Here is a 9,228-nt window from a genome sequence, read left to right on the forward strand (position 1 = left end):
GGCTCTGCTGCACAGCAGGGCAGGAAGAAAAATGGCAGGGCTATAGTGATAGGGGACTTGATCGTAAGGGGAATAGACAGGCGGTTCTGTGGACACAATCGAGACTCCAGGATGGTATGTTGCCTCCCTGGTGCAAGGGTCAAGGATGTCTCGGAGTGGCTGCAGGACATTTTGGGGGGGGGGGGGGGGGGGGGGGGGTGAACAGCCAGCTGTCGTGGTGCACATAGGCACCAACGATATAGGTAAAAAACAGGATGAGGTCCTACAAGCGGAATTCAGGGAGTTAGGAGTTAAACTAAAAAGTAGGACCTCAAAGGTAGTAATCTCAGGATTGCTACCAGTGCCACGAGCTAGTCAGAGTAGGAATGTTAGGATAGATAGGATGAATGCATGGTTCAAGAGATGGTGCAAGAGGGAGGGATTCAAATTCCTGGGGCATTGGGACCGGTTCTGGGGGAGGTGGGACCAGTACAAACCGGACGGTCTGCACCTGGGCAGGACTGGAACCGATGTCCTAGGGGGAGTGTTTTCTAGAGCTGTTGGGGAGGGTTTAAACTAATGTGGCAGGGGGATGGGAACCGATGCAGGAAGTTGGAAGGTAGTAAAACAGGGACAGAAGCAAAAGGAGGTAAGGGGGAAAGTGCAAGGCAGAGAAGACATAGTCAGAAATCAAAAAGGGCGACAGTACAAGGTACAGTGACTGAGGAGAGCTCAGTGAATAGGCCCAGTAATAACAAAAGGAATAAAACTGGAGATGTTAAGATTCAAAACAGAGGTAAAAAAAACAACATAAGTGTACTTTACCTGAATGCTTGTAGTATTCGGAATAAAGTAAATGAGTTGATGGCACAAATCATCGTGAATGACTATGATTTAGTGGCCATTACTGAAACCTGGTTAAAGGATGGTCAAGATTGGGAGTTAAATATCCGAGGGTATCAAACTATTCAGAAGGACAGAGTGGATGGTAAGGGAGGTGGTGTTGCTCTGTTATTTAAGGATGACATCCGGGCAATAGTAAGGGATGACATCGGTGCTATGGAGGATAAGGTTGAATCCATTTGGGTGGAAATCAGGAATAGTAAGGCAAAAAAGTCACTGATAGGAGTAGTCTATCGGCCCACAAATAGTAACGTTATGGTGGGGCAGGCAATAAACAAAGAAATAACTGATGTATGTAGAAATGGTACAGCAGTTATCATGGGGGATTTTAATCTACATGTCGATTGGTTTAACCAGGTCGGTCAAGGCAGCCTTAAGGAGGAGTTTATAGAATGTATCCGCGATAGTTTCCTAGAACAGTATGTAATGGAACCTACGAGGGAACAAGCGGCCCTAGATCTTGTCCTGTGTAATGAGACAGGATTTATTCATGATCTCATAGTTAGGGATCCTCTCGGAAGGTGCGATCACAATATGGTGGAATTTAAAATACAGATGGAGGGTGAGAAGGTAAAATCAAATACTAGTGTTTTGTGTTTAAACAAAGGAGATTACAAGGGGATGAGAGAAGAACTAGCTCAGGTAGACTGGGAGCAAAGACTTTATGGTGGAACAGTTGAGGAACAGTGGAGAACCTTCCAAGCGATTTTTCAAAGTGCTCAGCAAAGGTTTATACCAACAAAAAGGAAGGACAGTAGAAAGAGGGAAAATCGACCGTGGATATATAAGGAAATAAGGGAGAGTATCAAATTGAAGTAAAAAGCATGTAAAGTGGCAAAGATTGCTGGGAGACTAGAGGACTTGGAAATCTTTAGGGGGAAACAGAAAGCTACTAAAAAAGCTATAAAGAAGAGTAAGATAGAGTATGAGAGTAAACTTGCTCAGAATATAAAAACAGACAGTAAAAGTTTCTACAAATATATAAAACAAAAAAGAGTGGCTAAGGTAAATATTGGTCCTTTAGAGGATGAGAAGGGAGTTTTAATAATGGGAGATGAGGAAATGGCTGAGGAACTGAACAGGTTTTTTGGGTCGGTCTTCACAGTGGAAGACACAAATAACATGTCAGTGACTGATAGAAATGAGGCTATGACAGGTGAGGACCTTGAGAGGATTGTTATCACTAAGGAGGTAGTGATGGGCAAGCTAATGGGGCTAAAGGTAGACAGGTCTCCTGGCCCTGATGGAATGCATCCCAGAGTGCTAAAAGAGATGGCTAGGGAAATTGCAGATGCACTAGTGATGATTTACCAAAATTCACCAGACTCTGGGGTGGTCCCGGTGGATTGGAAATTAGCAAACGTGACACCACTGTTTAAAAAAGGAGGTAGGCAGAGAGCGGGTAATTATAGGCAAGTGAGCTTAACTTCGGTAGTAGGGAAGATGCTGGAATCTATCATCAAGGAAGAAATTGCAAGGCATCTGGATAGAAATTGTCCCATTGGGCAGACGCAGCATGGGTTCGTTAAAGGCGGGTCATGCCTAACTAATTTAGTGGAATTTTTTGAGGACATTACCAGTGCAGTAGATAACGGGGAGCCGATGGATGTGGTATATCTGGATTTCCAAAAAGCCTTTGACAAGGTGCCACACAAAAGGTTGCTGCATAAGATAAAGATGCATGGCATTAAGGGTAAAGTAGTAGCATGGATAGAGGATTGGTTAATTAATAGAAAGCAAAGAGTTGGAATAAATGGGTGTTTCTCTGGTTGGCAATCAGTAGCTAGTGGTGTCCCTCAGGGATCCGTGTTGGGCCCACAATTGTTCACAATTTACATTGATGATTTGGAGTTGGGGACCAAGGGCAATGTGTCCAAGTTTGCAGATGACACTAAGATGAGTGGTAAAGCGAAAAGTGCAGAGGATACTGGAAGTCTGCAGAGGGATTTGGATAGGTTAAGTGAATGGGCTCGGGTCTGGCAGATGGAATACAATGTTGACAAATGTGAGGTTATCCATTTTGGTAGGAATAACAGCAAACGGGATTATTATTTAAACGATAAAATATTAAAGCATGCCGCTGTTCAGAGAGACTTGGGTGTGCTAGTGCATGAGTCACAGAAGGTTGGTTTACAAGTGCAACAGGTGATTAAGAAGGCAAATGGAATTTTGTCCTTCATTGCTAGAGGGATGGAGTTTAAGACTAGGGAGGTTATGTTGCAATTGTATAAGGTGTTAGTGCGGCCACACCTGGAGTATTGTGTTCAGTTTTGGTCTCCTTACTTGAGAAAGGACGTACTGGCGCTGGAGGGTGTGCAGAGGAGATTCACTAGGTTAATCCCAGAGCTGAAGGGGTTGGATTATGAGGAGAGGTTGAGTAGACTGGGACTGTACTCGTTGGAATTTAGAAGGATGAGGGGGGGATCTTATAGAAACATTTAAAATTATGAAGGGAATAGATAGGATAGATGCGGGCAGGTTGTTTCCACTGGCGGGTGACAGCAGAACTAGGGGGCATAGCCTCAAAATAAGGGGAAGTAGATTTAGGACTGAGTTTAGGAGGAACTTCTTCACCCAAAGGGTTGTGAATCTATGGAATTCCTTGCCCAGTGAAGCAGTTGAGGCTCCTTCATTACATGTTTTTAAGGTAAAGATAGATAGTTTTTTGAAGAATAAAGGGATTAAGGGTTATGGTGTTCGGGCCGGAAAGTGGAGCTGAGTCCACAAAAGATCAGCCATGATCTAATTGAATGGCGGAGCAGGCTCGAGGGGCCAGATGGCCTACTCCTGCTCCTAGTTCTTATGTTCTTATGTTCTAAATAGCGAGGCATCTGGATAGATATTGTCCCTTTGGGCAGACGCAGCATGGGTTCATAAAGGGCAGGTCATGCCTAACTAATTTAGTGGAATTTTTTGAGGACATTACCAGTGCAGTAGATAACAGGGAGCCAATGGATGTCGTATATCTGGATTTCCAGAAAGCCTATGACAAGGTGCCACACAAAATGAAATGAAAATCGCTTATTGTCACGAGTAGGGTTCAATGAAGTTACTGTGAAAAGCCCCTAGTCGCCACATTCCGGCGCCTGTCCGGGGAGGCTGGTACAGGAATCGAACCGTGCTGCTGGCCTGCTTGGTCTGCTTTAAAAGCCAGCGATTTAGCCTGGTGAGCTAAACCAGCCCCTTGACAAGGTGCCACACAAAAGGCTGCTGCATAAGATAAAGATGCATGGCATTAAGGGTAAAGTAGTAGCATGGATAGAGGATTGGTTAATTAATAGAAAGCAAAGAGTGGGGATTAATGGGTGTTTCACTGGTTGGCAATCAGTAGCTAGTGGTGTCCCTCAAGGATCCGTGTTGGGTCCACAATTGTTCACAATTTACATAGATGATTTGGAGTTTGGGACCAAGGGCAACGTGTCCAAGTTTGCAGATGACACTGAGTTGAGTGGTAAAGCGAAAAGTGCAGAGGATACTGGAAGTCTGCAGAGGGATTTGGATAGGTTAAGTGAATGGGCTAGGGTCTGGCAGATGGAATACAATGTTGACAAATGTGAGGTTATCCATTTTGGTAGGAATAACAGCAAACGGGATTATTATTTAAATGATAAAATATTAAAGCATGCTGCTGTGCTGAGAGACCTGGGTGTGCTAGTGCATGAGTCACAGAAAGTTGGTTTACAGGTGCAACAGGTGATTAAGAAGGCAAATGGAATTTTGTCCTTCATTGCTAGAGGGATGGGGTTTAAGACTAGGGAGGTTATGCTGCAATTGTATAAGGTGTTAGTGAGGCCATACCTGGAGTATTGTGTTCAGTTTTGGTCTCCTTACCTGAGAAATGACGTACTGGCACTGGAGGGTGTGCAGAGGAGATTCACTAGGTTAATTCCAGAGCCGAAGGGGTTGGATTACGAGGAGTGGTTGAGTAGACTGGGACTGTACTCGTTGGAATTTAGAAGGATGAGGGGGGATCTTATAGAAACATATAAAATTATGAAGGGAATAGATAGGATAGATGCGGGCAGGTTGTTTCCACTGGTGGGTGAAAGCAGAACTAGGGGGCATAGCCTCAAAATAAGGGGAAGTAGATTTAGGACTGAGTTTAGGAGGAACTTCTTCACCTAAAGGGTTGTGAATCTATGGAATTCCTTGCCCAGTGAAGCAGTTGAGGCTTCTTCATTAAATGTTTTTAAGGTAAGGATAGATAGTTTTTTGAAGAATAAAGGGATTAAGGGTCATGGTGTTCTGGCCGGAAAGTGGAGCTGAGTCCACAAAAGATCAGCCATGATCTCATTGAATGGCGGGGCAGGCTCGAGGGGCCAGATGGCCTACTCCTGCTCCTAGTTCTTATGTTCTTATGAAACAAAGACTCTTTCTTCCTTTCATTTATGAATTTTATCCTTTTTGCCCCTCTCTGTTTGTCTGTCTTGTGCATGAGTTTAGAGGGCGGGGAAAGTTAAAGTGTGAATTAGGAATTAGTTAATAGTTAACCTGTTGTTTTTGTTGCATATTTCATTATAGTTCTTGTTATTAATGAGCAGTAATTGTGTTTACACTTACAAACCTGGTGACTGTAATTATTGGACTGCCAATGGCCAAAGACTGGGTATTTTTATAAGAATTATTGTTTAACTCACTTGTGTTGTATATCTGAGGCTTGTGGGGCTGGAATTGACCACACACTAGCCCAGGATGTCATACCAACAGGAAGGTAGAGGTTGATGATATGGAGACTTAAAATTGGAACTCATCGTGGAACCATAGAAAATAGAAGCAAGAGGAGGCCATTTGGCCCTTCAAGACTGCTCTGCCATTCATTATGATCATAGACTTCAGTAATGCCTTTAGCAAGGAGCCTCATTGCAGACTGGTACAGAAGGTGAAGTCACACGGGATCAGAGGTAAGCTGGCAAGATGGACACAGAACTGGCTTGGCCATAGAAGACACAGGGTAGCAGTGGTAGAGTGCTTTTCTGATTGGAGGGCTGTGACTAGTGGTGTTCCGCAGGGATCGGTGCTAGGACCTTTGCTGTTCATAGTATATATAAATGATTTGGAGGAAAATGTAACTGAAATGAAATTATTGTGAAAATCCCTTGGTCGCCACACTCCGGCACCTGTTCGGGTACACAGAAGGAGAATTCAGAATGTCCGAATCACCTAACAGCACTTCTTTCGGGACTTGTGGGAAGAAACCGGAGTACCCGGAGGAAACCCACACAGACACAGGGCGAATGTGCAGACTTCCCACAGTCAGTGACCCAAGCCGGGAATCGAACCTGGGACCCTGGCGCTATGAAGCAACAGTGCTACCCACTGTGCTACCGTGCTGCCTTTGCAGATGACACAAAGATTAGTGGAATTGAGGATAGCAATGAGGCCTGTCAGTGGATACAACAGGATACAGGTCAGTTGGAAATGACTTGTTAGGCTGGCTGGGTCGACATGGAGTGCACATGATGCAGTCTAGCGAGAGACAGACCTCCAACACTTGATAAGATGCAACATGATTTTATTTAACGTCTTAACTACTAAACATGTTCAACTGTGGGTTGACACTATGCTGACTTTACTGGAGACCTAGTACTAGCCTGACCAGACTTACTAGCTACCACATGGTGTTTGCACTGACTAGCTCGTGGACTCTGACTGTCTCAGTGGCTGGGTCAGAGAGAGCGGGAAACCTGGCGCCCTCTGGCTTTATAGTGGTTGTGTCCTGTCTGGTGATTGGCTGCTGTGTTCTGTGCGCTTACTGGTCATCCTGTGTGTCAATCACTGCCTGTCTGCACTCCATTACATACATAGATGTATATTATGACAGGAAACTTCGACGGAGAGATGGCAGATGGAGTTTAATCCAGACAAATGTGAGGTAATGCATTTTGGAAGGTCTAATACAGATGGGAAATATACTGGAAATGGCAGAACTCTTTGGAGTATTGACAGGCAGGGATCTGGGTGTACAGGTCCACAGGACACTGAAAGTGGCAAAGCAGCTGGAAATGGTAGGGCATATAATATGCTTGCCGGCATAGGATGGGGCATTTAGTATAAAAATTGGCAAGTCATGCTGCAGCTAAAAAGAACCTTAGTTAGGCCACACTTGGAATGTAATGTTCAATTCTGGTCGCCACACTACCAGAAAGAGGGTAGCTAGGGGCTGGTTTAGCACAGCGAGCTAAGCAGCTGGCTTGTAATGCAGAACAAGGCCAGCAGCGTGAGTTCAATTCCCATACCGGCCTCCCCGAACAGGTACCGGAATGTGGCGACTAGGGGCTTAGGGGCTGGTTTAGCACAATGGGCTAAATTGCTGGCTTTTAAAGCAGACCAAGACAGGCCAGCAGCACGGTTCAATTCCCGTACCAGCCTCCCCGAACAGGCGCCAGAATGTGGCGACTAGGGGCTTTTCACAGTAACTTCATTGAAGCCTACTCGTGACAATAAGCGATTTTCATCTTTTTTTTCGGGGAAAAGGTTGGCCCACTCAAGGACAGGGGAGGGAATCTATGGCCTGTAATTTCCTGGATTATCCTTGCTACCGTTCTTAAATAAAGGAACAACATTGGCTATTATCAGTCCTCTGGAACATCACCTGTAGCCAATGAGGATACAACAATTTCTATGAGGGAAAGATTTACCAGGATGTTGCCTGGTATGGAGGACATTAGTTATGAGGAGAGGTTGAATAAACTTGGTTTGTTCTCACTGGAACGACGGAGGTTGAGGGGTGACCTGATAGAGGTCTACAAAATTATGAGGGGCATAGACAGAGTGGATAGTCAGAGACTTTTTCCCAGGGTAGAGGGGTCAATTACTCAGGGCCATAGCTTTAAGGTGCGAGGGGCAAGGTTTAGAGGAGATGTGCGAGGCAAGTGTTTTACACAGAGGGTAGTGGCTGCCTGGAAGCAGGGACGATAGTGACATTTAAGGGGCATCTTGACAAATACATGAGTAGGATGGGAATAGATACGGACCCCGGAAGTGTAGGAGATTCTAGTTTAGATGAGCAGAATGGTCGGCGCAGGCTTGGAGGGCCGAAGGGCCTGTTCCTGTGATGTACTTTTCTTCGTTCTTTGTTCAGGGTGTAGAAGAGGTTTACCAGGATGTTGGTTGGTATTGAGGGCATTACCTATGAGGAGAATTGGATAAACTCAGTTTGTTGTCACTGGAGTGACGGAGGTTGAGGGATGACCTGGTAGAAGTCTTCAAAAATTATGAGGGGCATGGACAGCGTGGATAGTCAGAAGCTTTTTCCCAGGGTGGAAGAGTCAATTAGGGGGCATAGGTTTAAGGTGCGAGGGGAAAGGTGTAAAGGAGATGTACCAGGCAATTGTTTTTTGCACAAAGGGTGGTGGGAGCCTGGAACTCGCTGCCAAAGGAGGTGGTGGAAGCAGGGACGATAGTGATGTTTAAGGGGCATCTTGACAAATACATGAATAGGATGGGAATAGAGGGGTACAGACTCCGGAAGGGTAGGGGTTTTAGTTCAGACGGGCAGCATGGTTGGTGCAAGCTCAGAGGGCTGAAAGGCCTGTTTTCGTGCTGTACTGTGTTGGGCGGTTCCGGTCCCCACGCCGGCAGTGGGATGAACCCGGGATTTGGGGATCCAGCAGTGGGATGAACCCGGGATTTGGGGATCCAGCAGTGGAATGAACCCCGGATTTGGGGGTGCGGCAGTGGGATGAAGCCGGTATTTGGGGATCCAGCAGTGGGATGAAGCCGGGATTTGGGGATCCGGCAGTGGGATGAAGCCGGGATTTGGGGATCTGGCAGTGGGATGAACCCGGGATTTGGGATCCGGCAGTGGGATGAAGCCGGGATTTGGGGATCCGGCAGTGAGATGAAGGCGGGATTTGGGGATCCGGCAGTGGGATGAAGCCGGTATTTGGGGATCCGGCTGTGGGATGAAGCCGGTATTTGGGGATCTGGCAGTGGGATGAAGCCGGGATTTGGGGTTCCGGCAGTGGGATGAAGCCGGGATTTGGGGATTCGGCAATGGGATGAAGCCGGGATTTGGGGATCCGGCAGTGGGATGAAGCCGGGATTTGGGGACCGGCAGTGGGATGAAGCCGGTATTTGGGGATCTGGCAGTGGGATGAAGCCGGGATTTGGGGATCCGGCAGTGGGATGAAGCCGGTATTTGGGGATCCGGCAGTGGGATGAAGCCGGGATTTGGGGATCCGGCAGTGGGATGAACCCCGGATTTGGGATCCGGCAGTGGGATGAAGCCGGTATTTGGGGATCTGGCAGTGGGATGAAGCCGGTATTTGGGGATCCGGCAGTGGGATGAAGCCGGGATTTGGGATCCGGCAGTGGGATGAACCCCGGATTTGGGGATTTGGCAAT

The sequence above is a fragment of the Scyliorhinus canicula genome, chromosome 21 (assembly GCF_902713615.1).
Source record: "Scyliorhinus canicula chromosome 21, sScyCan1.1, whole genome shotgun sequence".
Taxonomy (NCBI): Eukaryota; Metazoa; Chordata; class Chondrichthyes; order Carcharhiniformes; family Scyliorhinidae; genus Scyliorhinus; species Scyliorhinus canicula.